General features: G+C 37.5%; 1 protein-coding gene across 2 annotated transcripts in view; it reads left to right on the top strand.

The window, feature by feature from the left end:
* The window catches only part of MTUS2 (microtubule associated scaffold protein 2), a 679,782-nt gene that overhangs the window by 78,777 nt on the left and 578,018 nt on the right, over positions 1 to 22,987 (top strand). The gene's annotated exons all lie outside the window — the stretch shown is intronic.

The following is a 22,987-nucleotide window of genomic DNA, read 5'->3' as shown; positions in this document are numbered from 1 at the left end:
ATAAAATTCTATTTAAAAAAGTTACATCATAAACAAATTAGAGAAGGAAGAAATTTCCTTTGGGATTTACAGGTGAGGGAAAATTTATGATGAAACAAGGGACACAGATAAAATGTGGACTTTTGATTTATAAAATTTAAAAAGTTTTGCAAAAACAAAAATAATGCAGCCAAAATTATGAAGGAAACAGTTAATTGCAGGGATGAAACTCTTTGCTGTCTAGTGTTTTTTAATAGAAACGGGCATTATAATTTGTCAAAGATTTCTTCTGCATCTATTGAGATAATAATATGACTACTGTTGGTTTTGTTATTGATATGGTCAATTATGCTGATAGTTTTCCTAATATCAAACCAGCCTGGAATTCCTGATATTTATCCCACCTAGTCATAGTATATGATCCTTGTGATATCCTTGTGAAATCCTTTAATCTCCTTGCTAGTAATTTATTAAAAATTTTTGCATCAATATTCATTAGGGAGATTAGTCTATAGTTTTCTTTCTCTGTTTTCATTCTTCTTGGTTTAGGTAATAGCACAATATTTGTGTCATAAAGGGAATTTGGTAGGACTCCTCCTTTGCCTATTTTCCTAAAGAGTTTATATTAATTGTCCTTTAAATGTTTGTTAGAATTGTGAATCCATCTGGACTTGGGGATTTTTTCTTAATTGATGGCTTGTTCAATTTCTTTTTCTAAGATAGGGTTATTTAAGTATTCAATTTCTTCCGTTAATCCAGGCAATCTATACTTTTGTAAACATTCATACATTTTACTTAGATTATCAGATTTATTGGCACATAAGCTTGTCTGATAAAAGTCTCATTTCCAAGATGTATAAGAAACTGATTTAAGTTTATAAAAAAGATAAGAGCCATTCCCCACTGGATAGCTGTTCAAAGAATATAAATATGTAGTTTCTAAAGGAAAAAATTGGTTATGTATTATAATCACATAAAAAATGCTCCCTATCACTAATAATTAGAGAATTGTAAGTTTTCTTGCCTCTAGTCTCTCCTTTTTCCAATCCATTCACCACACAACTACAAAAATGATTTTCCTAAAATGCTAGTCTAACCATGTGCCCATCCTATTCGATAAATTCCTATGGCCCTTTATCAACTCTAAGATCAAATATTACTTCAACATTAATTAAACTTTTAAAAATGTAAAAAAAAAAAAAAGAGAGATTTTCCACACTTGGTTTCTGGATGAGGAAGTAGAAAAGGGGAAAAACCTTGGTCCTGATTCAGTAATTAGTTATTAAATACAAGAGAGAAATATTCATTTCTCACAACTGGAAATCGAGAAGCTGTCCATTAATTGGGAAATGGATAAATAAACTGTGGTATATGATTGTGATGGAATATTATTGTGCTATAAGAAATGATGAGCAGGAGGATTTCAGGAAAACCCAGAGAGACTTACATGAACTGATGCAAAATGAAGTGAACAGAATCAGGAGAATGTTGTACACTGTAACAACCAGTGAAGAATTGTGAGTAACTTAGCTGTTCTCAGCAATACAGTGATCCAAGAAAATCCCAAAGGACTAATGATGAAGTATACTATCTGCCTCCAGAGAACAAACTGATATTGATTGAATACAGACTGCAGTATGCTATTTTCACTTTCTTTGTTTCATTCTTTTTCTTTTATTTGAGTCTTCTTGTGCAAACAAAATGATGATAGGTTTAATATCCTCATTGTCATATATGGATCCATAATGCTAATACATATTTTGATTCTTTCTAGAGCTTTCAAGACTTTTTGGTATTTGATTTTCAAAAGAGGAAACTGGGTGGCATAGTGGAAAAAGGACTGGGCCTGGAGTCAGGAACATTTGAGTTTTACCTTTTGCTTCATACCCTTACTAGCTATGTGACCCAGTAAAAGTCACAGCCTCTGAAGGTTGCAGTTTCCTCATCTGCAAAATGGGGATAATTAAAGCCCCTACTTCAAGGTTATTCTGAGGGTCAATGAGATAATCCATGTAAAGAGGTTTGCAGACTGTGAAGCACTATGTAAATGCTAGCTTATAAATGCACACAATATAGCAGGAGTTCCAAATAGCTAATTAATGAGCAATTAATGATACTGTCAAATTTGACTTGGTTAACATGGATTCAGACAACTTTGCTAGCATATTCTAGGCACGAGGCTCATTCTGTTAACATTGAGAATGAGACTGTGACCCATTATTATAATTTATAGGCCAGTGGAAGTATACTATAGAAATAGAATTATATTGATGACATTTGGTAGGCAGTACTAAATCCTTTATTACTACATGATTGTGCTTCAATTATAAGATACCAATTTTGTGAGAGATGACCAGAAGTTCTGTAACTAATGCAATTATGTCTATCATGTGACACTTTTGTGAATGAATTTTTAACAAGATCTCTTATTTAGAAGGTGTCTTGCTAATAATTTGTTAATGAAGGTATATAGATATTTTTATATCTTAGAGAAATAACCACAGCTAGATTTTCCATATCAACAATAGCCCTTTCCTTTCCATTTAAAGTCTATTTAGCATCCAGGAAAAATATTACATGAATAACACTTTGTATAGGTTCTGCATTTAGAGATGGAATAGATATTGGAAGTCATCCACAACCTGGCCCCAATTTATCTTTCCAGGCTCATGGTACATTTCTCCCCTTCTGGTACTCTGGGATACAACCAACCTGGTTTTCTCTCTGGTCCTCACACATAATATTTTATCTCCCATTTCTGTTGCTTTGACACTAGCCATTCCTTATGCCTGGAAGGCACTCCCTCTCTTACTTAAGGTCTCAGCTCAAGTATAACTTTCTGCATGAAGCCTTCCCTCATACAGTTAGTGCCCTCCTTCTCTTCCTTGTATTTATTTTATATTTATTCCTTTTGTATAAACATATACATGTACACACATGTACATGTATATGCACATGTGGGCATACATGCACACACGTGTATACATACATTCACAGATATATATACATACACACAGATATGTGTGTACACATATAATACATATATACACAAGATAGACATATACATACACATATATACACACAAAGTATATATACATACATACACATAGATATACACATCTACATCCATACACACATAAACATCCATATATACATATACATCTATATATACACACATCTATATACACAGATACAACACACACACATATATAAATCTATTTCCCCTTGTCTCTCCTGCAAAAATGTAAGCTCTTTGATATTAGCAGTTTCATTCATTATATTTGTATCTGTTATGGGGGAAATAGGTGGTGGTGGGTCCTTAGATATTCCTCTTTAAAGAATTATACCCTCTCACACACAATTCAATTAGATTAAAAGTTTTTTATTTGGGCGTTAAAGAAAGTAACCATTATACTGGCTAAGAAATAGAGTGGAGGACCAATGGAATAGGCTAGGCACAGGAGACACAGTAGTAAATGACATTAGTAATGTACCTTTTGATAAACCCAAAGACCCCAGCTTCTGGGATAGGAATTCAGTATTTGACAAAAACTGCTGGGAACACTGGAAGATAGTATGGCAGAAATTAGGCATAGACCAATATCTGACACTTTATACTAAAATAAGGTCAAAATGGGTACATGATTTAGACATAAGAGGTGATAAATGAGGAGAAGAAGGAATAGTCTACCTTTCAGATCTTTGGAAAGGAGAGCAGTTTATGACCAAACAAGAGATAGAGAATATTATGAAATGCAAAATGGATGATTTTGATTATATTAAATTAAAAAGGTTTTGTACAAACAGAAGCAATGCATCCAAAATTAGAAGGGATGCAGAAAGCTGGGAAACAATTTTTATGGCCAGTACTTCTGATAAAGGCCTCATTTCTAAAATATATAGGGAACAAAATCAAATTTATAAGAATCCAAGTCATTCCTCAATTGAGAAATGGTCAACGGATATGAACAGGCAGTTTTCTGATGAAGAAATCAAAGCTATCTATTGCCATAGGAAAAAAAAATGCTCTAAACCACTATTGATTAGAGAAATGCAAATTAAAACAACTCTGAGGTACCACCTGACACCTATCATATTGGCTAATATGACAAAAAAGGAAAATAATAAATGTTGGAGAAGCTGTGGAAAAATTGGAACACTAATGCATTGTTGATGGAGCTGTGAACTGATCCAGCCATTCTGGAGAGCAATTTGGAATTATGTCCAAAGGGCTATAAAGCTGTGCATACCCTTTGGCCCAGCAATACCACTTTTAGGTCTTTTCCCCAAAGAGATCATAAAAAAGGGAAAAGGACCCACATGTACAAAAATATTTATACTTGCTCTTTTTGTGGTGGCAAGGAATTGGAAATTGAGGGGCTGCCCATCAATTGGGGAATGACTGAACAAGTTGTGGTATATGAATGTAATGGAATTCTATTGTGCTGTAAGAAATGATAAGCAGGAGAAGTTCAGAGAAACCTGGAAGGACTTGCATGAACTGATGATGAGTGAGATGAGCAGAACCAGAAGAACATTATACACAGTATCATCAACATTATTCTTCTCACCAATCCAATGGTACAAGAAAGTTCCAAAGGACTCATGATGGAAAAGGCTCTCCAAATCCAGAAAAAAAAAAAGGAACTGTGGAATATGGATGCTGATTGGACCATACTATTTCTTTTGTTTTTGGTGCTGTTTTCTGTTTTGAGTTTTTTCCTTTTTGCTCTGATTCTTCTCTTATAACATGACTAATGCAGAAATATGTTTAATGTTATTGTGTATATATAACCTATATCAGATTACCTGCTGTCTAAGGGGGGGAGGGAGGGGAAGGAGGGAGAAAAATTTGAAATTGGAAATATTATATAAACAAATGTTGAAGACTATTTCTACATGTAACTGGAAAATAATAAAATACTTTTATTTAAAAAAAAAAAGAAAGTAACCATGAGGGGAGAAAATGGTTTAGAGACATGATTCTCTGAAATGCATTTTTCCTCAACTGGAAGGGAGGCCAAAGCCTTTATAGAGGACAGATGGTGTCCGGATAGGATGGATGGGGTGACCACCTGACTATGGAAAGTTCCCTTTAGGGGTGGGGAAAGCTTGAGTGAGAGGTAGGTGGTGGTCCTGACTTCTGGAGTTATCTCTGTCCCCAGGCACTGATCAGGCAGCAGCCACACCTAATGGGTTTATCTCCTTTACTTCTCAAGGTGTGTCAGTCCTTTTGCTTAGCTGGCCAGTTTCAACTTTAATAGTCCCAAATTCCTTGATATGTCCCAACCCCATATCAGTATCCATAGCACCTAATGTGGTACATAGTTAAGGGCTTACTAAATACTGATTGGGATGATTGTTCTAGTCCAAACCTTTCATTTGGGACAGCTCTTTGGCATCATGGAATGATTGCTAGATTTAGAGTCAGAAAGAGTCTACTTTTGGGGAAGATTGAGTGTCATGGGGGGGGGGGGAGGTAGATGTACCCATTTACTTCCTGTAATGTCTCTTGAAGTTCTTTTGGTTATCTGCTCAAACATCATTGTAAATCTCAATGATATGTTGGTGTTAAAAGTCTTCATTCTTAGTGAAATGGAAATCTTAGTGCACTTTCACGTACTTTTTACTGTTTCCTTTTTGCACACAAATTGGATGGTAGTCAAGGAGTATTTGCACAAGAGTAACATAAATCATTGTAAACCCCTCCCTCCCCAAATGTATGAAACTCAGCAGGTATTAAGACAGATGAAGTAGGAGAAACATCCCTTCCTTAGATAAATGGAAATTGTGGAAAAAATTCTGATGTCCTTGTATCCCGCAAGCACGTTGTAATTATGCATGATGTGAATCCTTTCCTTGAGTTTTGCCTTAAAAACCAAAAAGAAAGGGACAGAGAGAAAAACAATTAAGCTGGAGAGATGTTTATGCTTTTCTTTAAAAAATAAACTATTATTCATCATATTCCAAGGGTTTATGTTGCTTTCCATTGTTCATGAGACAATGAAAGGAGAGAAACATGATGAATTCATGTGTAATTAACATTATATTCCAAAATTAAATAAAGATTATAGAAAACATGACTCAAAACTTACAATGTAGCAGCCTGATTCCTTTCTTTAAGAATGCTTATTTGCTGGGGACAGCTAGGTGGCACAATGGATAAAGCACCAGCCCTGCATTCAGGAGGACCTGAGTTCAAATTTGGCCTCAGACACTTGACACTTACTAGTTGTAAGTGACCCTGGGCAAGTCACTTAACCCTCATTGTCCCACAAAAAAAGAATGTTTATTTGTAGTCATATACACAGTATTTCAAGGATCTATGATTTAATTTGTGTGGGTACTCTACCAATACAGATTATCATCCCTTAACCTTCAGCAGATAATTCAACAGTCTAACTTGCTACACTCAAAAGTCATATTTGTTTGCCCATGGGTCTGTCTATACATATATATGCATACATATCTTCATACTTCAGTATGCCCATGCTTTCATTGATGTGGGTGTTGCCTCCATAGTAGCCTGCCAAGCCTTTTCAACTTGAGTGATTTTTGTCCAGTGTGCTCTTTTGGATCATGCATAGGATCTGTCCAGTGTTCTGCAGCCCGTCTTCTGGGGCTTATACATTTTGGAGGTTCTAATGCATCATTCAGTCTCTTCATCTGTTGTTACTCTTTGCTCTCTCTGACCTTTTCTGACAACAGAATTCTTGGTTCTCACTGATGGATGTATAAAATCGTAGAGGACTGTGCTCATACTTACTGACACTGGGGGAATTCTGGGTTCCATTCAATAAAAGTAAACTTAAAAATAATTATTGGTTTTTTTTTTACATCTCAGGAAATGCCATTTTAAGGAAAAGTTTCTTTGTTTATTAGATGAGTAGCTGTCCCAAAGAACCAGCCTGACATTTTATCTAGTAGAAACAGCAACAGCTTTGGAGCGACATCAGGTCATATAATTTCCCAAACCATTAGTACTTTTCTAATGTAAAATGCATCATCTTGACAGATTTTATTTTTATTTAATTTAGTACATTTTAGGAAAAGTAATATTTATCTGCTTTTTTGTCTTTTTTCATAATGATTGTATTCTTTTTTCATATTCCTTAAATATTAATGAGTTTTCTGAAGAATTCTATTTTTTGAAGTATGTTTCCATAATTTTCTAATTTCCCTTTGTTATTAGGACATTGTAGGGGAAACAGCTTAATAAAGTATATAATAGTTGGAGATTGTAGGTAGCATTGTCTTGATTAATAAAACATCTTTAAGGACTGAGTGATGTATAGCTGTGGTGTCAGACTCAAATGGAAATAGGGAGTGTACATAAGGATTCCTGCAGGACACCATATTGACTCAGAAAAATCACATGTTAACATTATCTCCGTTTTACTGTATTTTTATTTATTTATTAAATATTTCCCAGTTATATTATAAAATGCTTCAGGATGCCCTCAGTAGCATTGCAGGCACAATTTGGCCATGATACCTGTGGTGTAGAGGAATGTTGATTAATCAATAGCCTGGCTAGTGACTAAGCACATCAGGTTGGCTTCTTGTGTTGTTCTGCCTTGGGCCTAATTCTGAAGCCCAGGAATTCCCAGATTCCATTTGGACAACTCTTGTAGTGGGCACAAACTAGGCACAAAGTCTTTTCCTAGCTTGTGCTTACATATAACCTTTGAATTCCTACATACTTACCTTCCTATGGACTATTTGTGCCCAACCTGTGGTAGAATACTCTTGAGCTTGTATTGGTCAGATCAGCCACAGCTGGATACACTGTACCTTGAATCCAACATAGTAATGATATTTTAGTCCTTTTCAAGCCCAAAGGGTGACAACCAACTATTCTTCAACCTATTAATGTTTACTGAGTTTGCATTTACCTGATAGGGTATACAAAGAATCATGAAGCTTAATCTCTTCTTGTCCTCAAGGATCTTACAGCCTAGTCTGTGAGACAAGACATATGTGTAGAATGATGATTAGCAATGCAAAGTAGCTTGTGATAAGTGGTACAGACTATAAGGGCTATCTGGGAACTGATATGGGAGGGAGGTCCTTTTCATGAAGGAGAATGCATTAGAACGATTGGTAAGACATAGATAAATGGAAAGACTATTTAGTAGGTGACGTAAGCAGGGGCCAAGGATTTATGTTGGGGAGATCATTAATGGGAAATAAAGTTGGGGCCAAATTTTGGAAGGCCTTGAATGAAGGCATTCAGGCTTCATTCTGTATGTCACTTTGCTCACTGAGGGTTTTTTGATTGAGGAATCAACATGCTGAAAGCAGTGTTCTAGGAAGTTTGGTCCTTCCCATTAGTGTGTGTGTGTGTGTGTGTGTGCATGTGCACATATACACGCTGTTCCACATACCTAGAATCTAACCCAACAGTCTCTTAGAATGCTGACCTTCCTTCAGTCTCATCTTAGATGCCAAGACTTTCCTCACCCCTTGATCTCTCTAATTAGTCTTCTCCCCCTCCTCAATTACCATGTATTTACTCAACTGTGTACATGTAACCTATCACCAGAAGCTCTGAGAGGAGGGATTTCTCCCCTTCATATTTATTTTTTATCTCCGTGACCTAGTACCATGCCTTCCACATAGAAGGGTGTGAACATAATTGAATTTTTAAAAGAGAACAACCTGCTTGCTATTCCTGAAAGTAATTCTGGAACCTCTAGATTAAAATACATTAGTTTTCCAATTAAAAAAAATAGCTATTAGGTAAGATTATTATTTGACAGGTATAGGATAAGTTCTTTAAAACAGTCACCTTAGGTAGAGATTCAGGATAGTAATCTTCCAAGAGGATGATTTACACCAGATGATTGAAACACATTTGTGCAAATGTTTAATTATTGTTATTTTTGGTCTAGATCTGTGATTTCATCCATGTAAAATCCCCATGTAAAAACTTGAGTTTATTATCTTATATGAGTGAGATAAGTGACTTGCCCAGAGTCACGAAGCTAGTCTGTGTCAGAGACAGAGCTTGAACCTGGGTTTTCCTGACTCCAAAGCCAGCCATTGCTGTCTCTTATAATCATAATAGTGATAATCATCACAATAGAGACAACTTGGTATAGCAGAGGGATAGCCAGCCTGAGCATCAAGCACACCTAGCTTCAAGTCTCACTCCGGGGACACACTGGCTGTGTGACCCATGTTACCTTGCTTCTCAGTATCCCAGGCAAGCCATTGGTAAAGGAAGTTTCCTTACCCTGCTCTCCCTAGGTCAAGGAAATCACAGATCTGGTCCAAAAATATCATCATTATCCTTCTCCTCCCTCCTTCTCTTTCATTTCCTCCTCCTCCTTATTCACCTGGCATTCTCTAGGAGCCTTACTTTTTGATTATGCCAATGTTTTGTTTGTTTTTCTGTCTCAGTGCCTTGCATGGACTTTGAAGTAGCTTTGAAGTTTGGACTTTTCAGAGATGGAAAACTGGAGACTAGTATTTAGAGATTTTATAGTCAGTCTTATCCTTGGCAATCAAGTCATATCATCAGTGTCTAGGGCAGAGCTAAAGGCCTGGGAACATCATTTAGAATGATTGATTAAAGAAAGCCAGGCACGATTGTATGTCAAGCTGAACCCTTCCCTTCCAAAGTGAAAATGTTAATTGATAGTGAAATTTAATAACTGAAGAACCTACTTAGAAAGTAATTATCATTTGCTCAGTGTTCCAAGTATCCCATTTGTTTTAGTTTACTTTTAATTCTTTGTGGTGATGTCAATGACAGGCTCATTGTATCCTTCTACTCGGCTCTTCCCTAGAGGTGTAGTTCTCCATGCTTTTACTTCTCTCTCTCTTTGAAATAAAAATTAAAAAAAATCTTATGGTGCTATATAGCTCCATTAAAGGGACGGGGGAGCCTTCCCCTCCTAGGCATTCACATGACTTGTAAAAGCTGATTGCATTAAGACATGCATTCCTGGCCCTGGAGTAATTCCACTTATTTCCACACTAACATTTTTTTTCCTCTTCAACTAAAGTTGTAAGTAAAGTGTGGTTATATCCGACTTTCCAATTTTAGCTAATCCATTAAAGATTAATAAGTGAGTCACGTAGTTACTATTGATGATGCACAATATTCCAGTGTGGAACTGCAAAGAAAACTGAAATTTAGGTTGAGTTTTGGCAGGAGGTCCTTATCTTGCTCTAGAAGCTTCACCATTTTTCTCCCTCACTGGTTGAAACTTTATTAAAAGCCATCCTTCATTGAATACCTTCAAGGAGAATGCTGTAGAACAGGTGTTCTTCACCTCTTTTTCTGTCACGGACCCTTTTGACAGTCTGGTGGAACCTTTGGAACTCTTGTAGGGAGATACTGGCAAGCCTCTGGGGGAGCAGGAAATGTGGACATTTAACATTTTTGTAACACTTTAAAGCTTAATCTGCATTATTAACATTTTCTCTATCATGTTCATAAGCCTAGAAGGCAATAAAACAATAAATTAAGTCCTGATTGTAGCATTTGCTGATTTTCTGAGATGTAAACATTCACCCTAAAAATTTAACAGTTGGCTCATGTGTTTGAGCCGGCTCTAGAACCCTAATGAGTCCCCTTTTCAGAATCATGTTCTTTAGTGCACAAAATAAAAATATGTAAGATTTCAAAGGAGGCCGATTACATTGGAATGTAGTTATCAAAATATAAAAAACCCCAAAAAGTCATGAACTCTAGGTTAAGAATCCCTGCCAGATCTTGCTGGCATTAAATAACTTAATTTTTTTATTTTTATTTATTTTTGTTTTTTGGTTTTTTTTTGCAGGGCAATGGGGGTTAAGTGACTTGCCCAGGGTCACACAGCTAGTAAGTGTCAAGTATCTGAGGCCGGATTTGAACTCAGGTACTCCTGAATCCAGGGCCGGTGTTTTATCCACTGTGCCACCTAGCCGCCCCATTTTTATTTATTTTTAAATTTTTTTTGTTGGGGCAATGAGGGTTAAGTGACTTGCCCAGGGTCACACAGCTAGAAAGTGTCAAGGGTCTGAGGCCGGATTTGAACTCAGGTCCTCCTGAATCCAGGGCCGGTGCTTCATCCGCTGTGCCACCTAGCTGCCCTAAATAACTTTTTGTTTTGTTTTTGTTTTTGTTTTTTTTTTTGCAGGGCAATGAGGGGTTAAGTGACTTGCCCAGGGTCACACAGCTAGTAAGTGTCAAGTGTCTGAGGCCGGATTTGAACTCAGGTACTCCTGAATCCAGGGCCGGTGCTTTATCCACTGCGCCACCTAGCCGCCCCCTCCTGCCCTAAATAACTTAATTAAAGAGATGGTCCTATAAGAGAGGACAAAGTTTCGGCATCAGGAATGTCAAATTTTCACTGTTCTTTCTAAGGATAATACTATCGGTTCAAGTTTCTTGGACATATTGCTACTTGGAGAGTTGTCATACATTCTTCTTGTGTGCTTTCAGGGAGATAATAATTTTACTTTTTTTCTTTCCTGTTCAGAGCTCTTGTATCTCGATTTAATTTGTTCCATTAATCACTTGCCATCTTTTACCTTAAATGTGGCTTGTCTTCTTCCTTCCGTCCGTCCTTCCTCCCTTCCTCCCTCCCTCCTTCCCTCCCTCTCTTTCTTCCTTCCCTCCCCTCTCCCCAAATAATCCTCTGGGGAAAGATATCAATTTAGTTTCTGAGGGACATTTTATTTTGACATCATGTTCTTGTTGCTTTTAATTTGAATATTTCCCCGAGATTGTGACATTTTCATTTCTCAGGTGTGTTCATATAAAGTGGGAGGAGAGGGAAAAAGAGAACTGTTTTAAATTTAGAAGAATTGTAGTATATTAGATAATAATAGCTACTAGCATTTATATAGTTTTTATGGTTTACAGAGCACTTTACATATATCTCACTTGATCCTCACAACAACCGTAGGAAGTAGGTGCTCTTATTACCCCCCCCCCCCCACCTTTTTACAGATGATGACAGTGACTCTGGACTCAAAATGATTTAGGGGGATTGGCAAGAGATAGATCTAGTGACCAAAGAGACCCAGAGCCATGCCCTGCCAGCAGAAGAGTAATAAAAGTCTTTTGGATTTTCTTAATTTTTTAACATAGCTTCATGCTCTGTGTGTGTGTGTGCTTGTGTGTGTGCATGTACATGCATGCACATTCCATTCTATGGTATTACCTCTTAATATCAGTTTTTATTTCTGGGATTTCTCCGTGTCTGATCATAAGGAAAAATTTGACATGCAAGTGTGCCGATAGTAAATTATTGTTGTGAAATCTTCTTCAGTAAAATCCAGTTTACCTGGGCCCCAGGTGGCTCAAACCTCCAAATGCCACAACCATCTTTTCAATTTAAAGCCACAAATAGGAGCTGAGGAGAAGCTATAACTATGGAGGCTCCAAGAAATGTTCAGAATGGATAAATTATCTTAGAAGGGAGGTAATGTGGTGAATGGAAAGAAGGCTGCTCACCTGAGAGAACCAGGAAGCCTGGCTTCTGTTATTGGCTCTTCTTCTTAAAGTAGTCATGTGACCTTGAGCAAATCATTTAACCTTTTTGACTATCTTATAAGATCATAGGATGAATCAATCAAGTATTTATTGAGTGCCCATTATTTGTCAGGCTCTGTGCTAGGCACCACACATACAAGTAGAAAGAATGAACAATCCCTCTTCACAAGGAGCTTATGGGGGAGATAAGTACCTATACACACACACACACACACACACACACACACACACACACACACGCGCGCGCACACACATATATATATACACATATATATAATGTATATACAATTATATTTTATAGAAATCTGTATATTTTATATAATATTTATATATCATTTTGATTTATGCTTACAGCAAAATAGTTAATTACAAAGTGGTTTGAGAGGGAGGGCCTAGCAGTTGGGAAGATAAAGAAGTGCTTTATGTGGAAGATGATGTCTAAGCAACATCTTTTTTTTTTTTTTTTCAGTGAGGCAATGGGGGTTAAGTGACTTGCCCAGGGTCACACAGCTAGTAAGTGTTAAGTGTCTGAGGCTGGCTTTGAACTCAGGTCCTCCTGAATCCAGGGCCGGTGCTCTATCCACTGCGCCACCTAGCCGCCCCTAAGCAACATCTTAAAGAAAGAGAAGGCCTGTGTGAGGGTGGCTGATATGAAGGCATGGGGTCAGGAGAGATGACTGTCGTGAGTGAGGAACAGAGAGAAGGCCATTCAGCTTGGATCACAGAATGCTGGAGGAGTCACGTCCAGCGAGGTTGGAAAGGTAGGTAGGTTGTGGCCAGGTTGGTGGTGCTTTAAAAGCTAAACAGAGGAGTTTGTATCTTATTTTAGAGGCAATAGGAAGCCCCTGGGGTTGGTTATTAGTGGATCTAGTGGATTAGTGCAGTCAGATCTTTGCATAAAGAAAATTACTGTGTGTATGATGGACAGGGGTGAAGAGGGACTTGAAGCAGGAAAACCAACTGGGAGGTAGTTGTAATAATATAGGTGAGAGGTGATGAGAACTTGAACTAAAGTAAGTGAATAGGAATGTGAGAGATGTTATGAAAGTACAACCACCAAGACTTGGTAACTGAGTATGTGAGGTGATGGAGAGTGAGGAGATTATGAACTTGAGACACTGGAAGTATGGGGTGTTCTCAACAGAAAAAGGGAAATTTGGAAGAGGGGGGGAAGGATTAGGGGAAAGATGAATCAGTTTTAGACTTGTCAAGTTTAAGATGTTAGTGGGACACCCTTAGATCTAGAACCAACCTTACATCTAGAAGGAACCTCAGAGACCCTTGAGTTTGACCCACGAGGAAAGTGAGTGTTAAGTGACTTGGCCAAGGCCACACAGGTAGTGAATGTGAGAATAGTATTAGAATGCAGGTCTTTTGACTCAAGAGGCAGTGCTTTTATCCAGGTTATCATCCTGCCTCCCAATCTGTAAAATGAGGTAATCTCAATTATATGCAGGGGGGGTGGGGGGGAGAAGAAAAGAAAAAGGGGACAAAGAGAACTTTACATGATAACTCTTATATATTTAAAAGAAATAGCAAGTTGTACATAATAGATTTGCAGTTTCAAGTACAATCTTTTTTAAAAAATTCTGTTACGGAAATGCTTGTTTTATTTCATAAATTTTAAAAAAATTTAAAAAAAGAAATGAGGTTGTCTCTAAGGTCTTTCAGTACTAACCTTTTATGAGTCTGAGAACCGATAATGAAGTCAGTGCTCTGGTTGATTTGTTAACAGACCAATAAAAGTAGAGTCCCTCATGGGTCAGAGAACAGAAGAGAAGGGACGATTGGGTGAGAGAAGAGAGCTAATGTATCATCTTTCTCAGATGGGTGTCTGTATCTTATCCCACACTTTTCTTTGTGTGATATTTCTGCTCTCCTGTCTACACTGGAATCCCTGATTCATTGCTGGTCAGATCCGAATGGCATTCCCTATTGAGCCTGTGGTTACTATTCTTTAATGTGACATTAAGCAGTGAGAGGCTAAGGAGTGGTAATTAAATTCAGCTCTCCCATATGGCAACACAGATCCAAGAGGGACTGGACTGTCTTCAGTATGCTGTATTTACCAAGACGGAAGAAAGGAGTAGACAGGGGCATCTTAGAAAAATCTTCTTCATGGAATGAAAAAGAAAAGATGGCGCTGCTTAAAGAATTGGCCTTAAGTCTGTGAATCATTTCCAGCCATACTGGTTAATGGAGGTGTTACTGTAGAACAAGGTATTAATGTAGTACAAGCTACTTTTTAGAGACTGAGCAGAGTGGAGGGTAAGTGGGTTCTCTAATTGGCAGTTCTCTTAGGTTTTTTTCTAGCCTCCACACTTTCTGCTTTGGAGTATCTTGACAGCTGTTGCCCTGTTGTACACCTTTTCACGGCCACCATCTTTTTTTCTCTTTGCCTGGAGGCAGCGTCCTCTTCATCTCTGCCTTGTAGGAGTTTTAGCTTCCTTCAAAGCTCAGTTCAAGTGCTTCCCTTTTTCGGAAGCTTTCTGGATTCCCCTCCTTCTTAGTGCTTTCTCCCTAGTTAGGTCACCTTTCGTTTTCTTATCAATCAATCAATAAATCCACTTTCAGCTGTTAAGCATTTATTGAATGCCAGACACTGGCAATATAAACACAAAGAATGAAATCATCCTCTCTCCCTTCCCCTCCCCCTTCCCTTCCCTTTCTCTCTGTCTCTTTCTCCCTCTATCTCCTTTCTTCCCCCCCCCTCCCCCCAGCTGAATATAAGCTTCTTGAAGGCAAGGACTCTTTTCCATCATTGTATCCCTAAACCTGAAGCACAGTGCCGGGCACCTAATAGGTGGCTAATACATATTCATTGAATGGAATTTTTTATTTTTGTTTTGGAACTTATGGCAAAACATCAGAATTATGTAAGTTTACTTCCTTATAAAAACTAAACAGTTTAGGAAAAAGCCTTGTATTATTTTCCCTTTTTGTCAGAATCTCAGAAAGGATTTTCACAAATATTATCTCATTTAATCCCCTCAACAACCTTGGGTGTTAGGCTCTATCATTTGCAGATGAGGAAATTGAAGTAGATCAAAGTTAAGTGACTTGCCCAGGGTCATCAGGCTAGTAAGTGTCTGAGGCTAGATTTTAATTCAGTTCTTCCTGACTCTGGATCCATTGCTCTAGCCACTGTACTACCTAGGTTGTTGGTTTTTTTGGGGTAACATCTTTCAAATTAGCTTTTAAATGCCCCAGTGTAGTGGTTTAACTTCCATAGGATGAACTATGTCCCATTATATAGTATAAATAGTACATTATATAGTTTCTTATGGTTATTCATTTCAGTGGGAGCCTGTGTGGTCATCGTTTTAGTGATGGGTAGAATCTATATACTGGCTTGAGAAGCATTCTGAAATATCCAGAGATGAGAACACAGGAAAGGATTGTTTATCTGAGATTTCTTGAAGCATCATGAAAAAACAACAACAAAAAACTCTTTTACATTCTCTGCTTCTGTTGGGGATGACCTAGAAGTATGAAGTATACATACATCTTTTGTGAAAATGGCAAACAGGCTTAAAATGATTTATTTCAAAAGATGGCTGCTTTGGCTTATCTGTTTTGGACTAAGGTTTTAATGGGTCTGTTATCTGTAGTGGAAAGACTAGGTCTTGACTTCCTGGTTCCTACCTGGCTATATGACTCTGGGTAGGTCACTAAAATTTTCCAGTTTCAGTTTCTTCATCTGTAAAATCAAGGGGGTTGATTCTGGAGAGCCATTTGGAATTATGCCCAAAGGGCTATAAAGCTGTGCATACTCCAGCAATACCACTTTGGGGTCTTTCCCCAAAAAGATCATAAAAAGGGAAAAAGACCCACATGTACAAAAATATTTATAGCTGCTCTTTTTGTGGTGGCAAGGAATTGGAAGTTGAAGGGTTGCCCATCAACTGGGGAATGGCTGAACAAGTTGTAGTATATTAATGTAATGGAATTCTATTGTGCTGTGAGAAACGATGAGCAGGAGAAGTTCAGAGAAACCTGGAAGAACTTGCATGAACTGATGATGAGTGAGATGAGCAGAACCAGAAGAACATTATACACAGTATCATCAACATTATGTGTTGATCAACTATGATAGACTAGATTCTTCTCACCAATCCAATGGTACAAGAAAGTTCCAAAGGACTCATGATGGAAAAAGCTCTCCAAATCCAGAAAAAAAAAGAACTGTGGAATATGGATGCTGATTGAACCATACTATTTTTTTTTGGTTTTGGTGCTGTTGTTTTTCTATTTTGAGGTTTCTCCTTATTGCTCTGATTCTTCTCTTATAACATGACTAATGCAGAAATATATTATATATATATATATATATATATATATATATAAAACCTATATCAGATTACCTGCTGTCTAAGGGGGGGAGGGAGGGGAGGGAGGGAGAAAAATTTGAAATTTGAAATCTTATATAAACAAATGTTGAAAACTATCTCTAAATGCAACTGGAAAATAATAAAATACTGTTATAAAAAAATTGAGGGGTTTGAACTATACAGTTCCTCAAGTTCCTTTTACCTCTTTCATTTTATGATTCCAAATTCTCATGCATCAACTCTAGTTTTGTTGAATGTAATACCCATGTGTAAACTCCTTTGGCTTCTTGTTAATAATGATGCTGACCCTCCATGGCACAAAGACCCCATCAATTATTTCTCATTCTTACTGAACATGTAGTTTAAACACATGACCATCACCAGCTATATATAAACTTAGTAGGGTACCAGGTTATTAATCAGACTGGCTGCAGGGAAGGAAAAAGACTACTGGGGACATCAGAAGATTCTTGAGCATCAAGGAATCCCCTATATTTTTCTGGGTTTTAGAAAAACCCAATGTTTAATTTAGAGTTCATCAAAGTTTTTCTTTTTTGCTTTGTTTTTGCATATAGTATCCTGTGCAGAACTAGTAGCTTTGGAAGTGAATCAGGAAAATGATTAAGATAGGGAGAAAGGCCTTTCTATACTTTCTGCCTGTTTCCCTGTGTCATGAATAAGAGAGTACAGCACAAATATTGAAAAGTATGAAGATTTCAACAGCTTCATATGCAACAGTGCCTCGAGGCGACTTTAACCTGTGGTTTCAGAAGTTCATCAAATGTTCATTCATTCACTTATTCAGTGAATCAACAAACATATATTAAGTGTCTATCATGTGTCAAGCACTTTGCTAAATGTTAGGGAAGATGAGTAAATAAAATATGGGCTATGCTACCAAGAAATCTGGAGTCCAGTAGAGAATATAAAATAAGTACATGAATAAAGCATGTACCAAATGTTTAAGCCAGGGCTAAGAGTGCTTGGGTGAAGAGTACTTTTTAAAAGCGCAGATATTATAAGGCTATTACTAATTGAGTTCCACATTATTTATTAATTCATCATGCAATTACTGAGTGCATATGCAGTGGGAATACAAAATATCTAGTTAGTTGACCTACTTTCTCTTCTAAGGAAAACATGATATATAAAGAGATAATAATTGGGGGATTTGCTGGTGTATATTATGATTATTGATTGACAAGCAAACAATTTTTTGTATGTAGTAATAGATTTCATAGTAGATAATAAACTTTATGAGGGCAGGTTCCCATATCTTATTTATCTTTGTATCTTCTCCAGTGCATAGCACAGTGAATCATATGTAGCAAGTGCTTAATCAATGAGAGAATGGCGAGTTTAGCCAAGGAAGGCATATTGGAGATATTGAATCTTTATTTAAAAAAAAAAAAAAGAAGTGAAAGACCTGAACTGGTAAAGGGGAGGCAGTAGGGTCTCCTAGCACAGAATAGTAATAAGCAAGACCAAACATTTTTTATGCCAGGTTTCACAGGTGAAGAAATGTTAATTATTCCATCCCCTTCCCCATTCCACACCCCTGCCCACCATTTAAATTTTTTGTTTTTGGCAGGGCAGTGAGGGTTAAGTGACTTACTTAGGGTCACACAGCTAGTGTCAAGCGTCTGAGGCTGGATTTGAACTCAGGTCCTCTTGAATTCAGGGCCAGTGCTTTATCCACTGTGCCACCTACTTTCCACCCCCCCCCCATTTTAATTTTATGATGAGTTGACAGGCACCATTACATAGTAGACAGAGAATGGCTTCAGAGTTAGGCAATCTGTGGCTCTTCCATTGGCTGTGTGACTTTGGACTTGTCACTTAACCTCTCCAAATACTTCAGACAGCTCTCTAAGACAGATCAGGTGTCAAACTGTACTGGCAGAGGAAATTCCCTATTCAGTGCTCCCTAGACCACTGAAATCACAGGTCTGGTAAAAAAAAAAAAAGAACATTTAAGACCCTTTTCTTTTTCCTGCTGCTAGGGACATTAAAGGATGCTTGGCTCATCAAGGAGTCTTCTTTCTAAAGATTTAAAAGGAAATTTGGTGTTCACCAGTGTCTTCAATGTAAGTGAAGAGTGTCTCTAAGTATGGAGAATGCATTTAAGATAGTAGGGGTCTAGTCTGGCCATAGGACATGTTTGTTTGGTTTTTTTCCATTCTGAGAAAAGATCATTTGCCCTTCAGGTATGGACTCTATGATTTCAGGCCCATTAGCATCCTGCTTTAATTAAATACCCACAAGAGGATCTCTTACCTTGTTGTTAGTATTAAAACGTAAGTACCTTTGAGGTTGGAAGGTTCAATATTTTCCTTCAAAGGCCTAGTGTAATATCCTCCTTGTTCAGATATTCTCTTAATAATGGTTCCTTAGTTTGGTTTTGAGCACCAGTTGTTCTGAAATGTTATGATGTAAGAATTTGTGCTTTCATCAACGTGAGATCTTTTTACAGCTTTTGAGTCATTGTCTGAAGCTCAGAGAACTCAAATGACTTCTCATACGGTAATGTCAGAGGCAGGATTTGAATCCAGGCCTGCCTGATTTTAAGTCCAGCATGATTGATTATGCCAGTGCTTTCCAATTCTGAAACATTTTCTGAAAAAGAAAAAAAAATATGATGCATATAGTTGCTTTTAAAAAACCACCTTGTCTTTGTACCTTTGACCAGACAAATTCAAATTCCAGGAAAGTTGCTGCACATTGTGTCAGTGTGTCTTTAAGGTATCCTCCAAATTTTTTTTTTTAAATGTTACGACTGTTTAAATGGGAAAGCAGGTTAAACAATCACCAATGTGAATAGAACATGATTATAATTGTTTCCATTCCTCTTGATTCTGAAGATAATTTCCTGCCATGTGCAGATTTGTCAATAAATCTTATGAGTTACAGAGAATATATTATGAAGCCTAGATCCAAATAGAAATCCATTTTTGCCTCTCCCCCCCACCCCCATCCCGGTCCAAGGACTTGGAATTCCGCAGTTGCAAGCAGTCTCTTCCTAGGTTTATAGAATTAACATTAAGTTCAATAGATCTAGCCTTTGCCTTCCTACCAAGAGTGAAGCTTCTAATGTTTCATTGCCTCATTTTTACTGCTCAGAGAGGCTGCGTTGTTCCTTATTTAGGTGCAGTTTAGTTTGGCAAAAGATACAAACTGATGTATAGATTGGCTTTTAGGATCTGTGTCTGTGGTAGACTAGTAAAGGGGCAGACAGGGTTTATTTGTGAATCACTTAAGCTCTGGGAGTCTGGGATGCAGGTTATTCTAAGTGTGGAAACTTTGAGGCATTGGTGATTTAACTGGGTTGGTGTTTAAATTGAAAAATTCTTGTGCATGGGATCATGATTAATAGGCTGCACAGTTCATGATTAATGCCAGTTCATTGTGCAAAGTTCAGTTGCAATACTACAGAGAAAACAGCTAGAAGAGAGCTCCTAGTTTAAATCATGGTGGAGGAAGGATAGGCCAAAGGGGATGAAAATGGGGGTGGTGGTGGGAATTCTAAACTAGTTTGTCTGTTCTAATCCTAAAAACTATTTTTTCTTGGTAGCTGAATTCTAGCCCCTTCTAAGACAAAATGGGACTCGATAGAGGAAATACAAGAGAATCCTTCTATGATACTGGTGTCACAGTGTGCCTATATTATAATATGACTTTTGCCATATCTAGCTGAAGTAGCATTTCTGTTTCAGGGATATGACTTGTTCTGTGGTGAATCCAAACCTGTACCTTCAAAAACTATATATGTATATGTGTATGTATATATATATATATGTATGTATCGGGGTTTTATTGTTACTAGAATATAGAAAAATATATTTCTTTTATTATTAAGCTGGTTGGTAGGAGAGAAGTAGCTATTCAACTTAATACCATTTAATGCCTTCATTGCAAATAAAACCCCCTAGGTACATTAACTCGGGTCACAAGATTATTGATAATCTGAGGAATAGTCTTGGCATTGTATAGAATTAGGTTAAATAGACTGTTGAACAATAGCTCATTTATATAACATTTTTAGATTTAAAAAGTACTTTTCCCACAAACTCTCTGGGTTGCAAGTTTATCTTTTCTATAATAAGTTTCTAAACCCCCCCCCCCCCATCTCTTTATGGCTGTATCACTTGTCCTGGTAGGTGGTGAAGTGGATACAGCACAAGGTTTGGATTCAGGAAGATCTGAGTTCACATGTGACCTCAGACTCATACTAGCTGTGTGATCCTGGGCAAGTCACTTAACCATAGTTTGCCTCAGTTTCTTCATTTGCAAAATGGGAATAATAATAACACCTACCTGCCAGGGTGCTATTTCCCAAGCACAATGGAGGGGAATAACATACGACCCAATTGATTGGCCAGCTCCCTTCACAAAGTCCCTTTCCCATGATCTCCCTCCTTTACTTTTTATATAGCACTTGCTGAATGTCTCCTTTGTACTTAGTCACCGTCTCTGTCTCTGTCTCTGTCTCTGTCTCTGTCTCTGTCTCTGTCTCTCTAGGGGCAATGAGGGTTAAATGACTTGCCTAGGGTCACACAACTAGTAAATGTCAAGTGTCTGAAGCTGGATTTGAACTCAGGTCCTCCTGAATCTAGGGCCGATGCTTTATCCACTCTGCCACCTAGCTGCCCCTCTCTCTCTTTCTTGTATCAGTGACATGCACATTTGTCTTTTTCTTCATTGTATTGTAAGCTTCTTGAGAGAGAAGACTATGTTGTATCTATTTTTATACCTCACACAACTAGGTGGTACAGTGGATAGAGTGCTGGTAGACCTGACTTTGTATCCTGCCTCCGATGCTTACTAGCTATCATCTGGGCAAGTCGTGGGCTCTCTTCCAGTTTCAGTTTCTTCATCTGTAAAAAATGGAGATGATGGACTGTTGTGAGGATTAAATGAAATGACATGTAAATGTAAAGCACTTTGCAAACCTTAAAGTCCTCTATAAATGTTATAATAATAGTTATAACTGGCCAGCAGGTAGGTTCTTCATAGATATTTAATAAATATTTGTTGAATGATCACAATAATATAGCTCTTCCTTTTGTTCCGATCATTGCCAAGATGTTTAAAAGAAAACTGATATTACAATTTAGAGAAAAGAATCCCCTTGCCTACTCTACTTAGATCACAGAATCTGAGTTTGAAGGTGAGACCAACTTGTAACTAGCGGTGATGGTCACTGTTAATCTGTGGTTGGCATTTTCAATGAAGCCTTACTCACACCCCAATTGAACACTTCATTGGTACGACACAACATTCCTTATTGTGGCACTTTGTTAATCAAGTCCCCCCCCCAAATACTTGAAGTAGAAGACACCACAAAATAAAGTCAATCATATACATGCATCCTCCAATTAGTATGCTATCATTCTCCTTAAGTCCCAGGAAGCCTGAATTCTAATTTCATTTAGTATCCCAATTTTGTGTTGTGATAATTTGGCTGCTTATCTGACTTCTTTACACTTTAGTTTCATTCTCTGTGAAGTAGAGATTATAATATTTGCCTACCCCACAGGGTAGCTATACTACTAATAATAATGATTCATATTTATTAGTGCTTTATGATAGCAAAATACTTATATTTTCTCATCTCATTTGAGCTTCACAACATCCCTGGGAAATAGAGATAGTGTCTCCAGCAGTGTGGTAAGCATGGTACAGAGGACAGAACACTGGCTTTTGAGTAAGAGAGCCTGTGTTAAAATCCGGCCCTCTGATGCTTATTGCTGTGTGACTGTCACCAAGTCACTTATCCTCCCAGAAATAGAATTTCTTCATTTGTAAATTGAAGGGCTGGGACCAGATAGCATCTTAGGTCCTTTCCAACTTTAAATCTATAAACCCCAAAAGAAAGTGCAACCTTAGGTTGCATCTCAAGGCATAGTGTCCATAACAAGGGAGGTGATAGTCTCTGTGTACTTTGCCCTGGTCAGACTACATCAGGTCTGTTCAGTTCTAGATGCCACTTCTTAGGAGACATTTGCAAATTAAAATGATTCTAGAAGAGAGAAGAAACCAGGGTGGTAAAGAGATTCAGATCTATATGAAAGTGGGTTGAAAGAACTAGGAATACTTGGACTGGAGAAGAAAAATGATAATGATGACTGACATCACAACTGGTTTATACATGATTTTATTTACTCCTTGAGACAACTCTCTGAAA

The sequence above is a fragment of the Dromiciops gliroides genome, chromosome 3 (assembly GCF_019393635.1).
Source record: "Dromiciops gliroides isolate mDroGli1 chromosome 3, mDroGli1.pri, whole genome shotgun sequence".
Lineage (NCBI taxonomy): Eukaryota > Metazoa > Chordata > Mammalia > Microbiotheria > Microbiotheriidae > Dromiciops > Dromiciops gliroides.
Note: the sequence above shows the minus strand (reverse complement) of the source record. Positions and strands in the feature narration are given on the sequence as shown.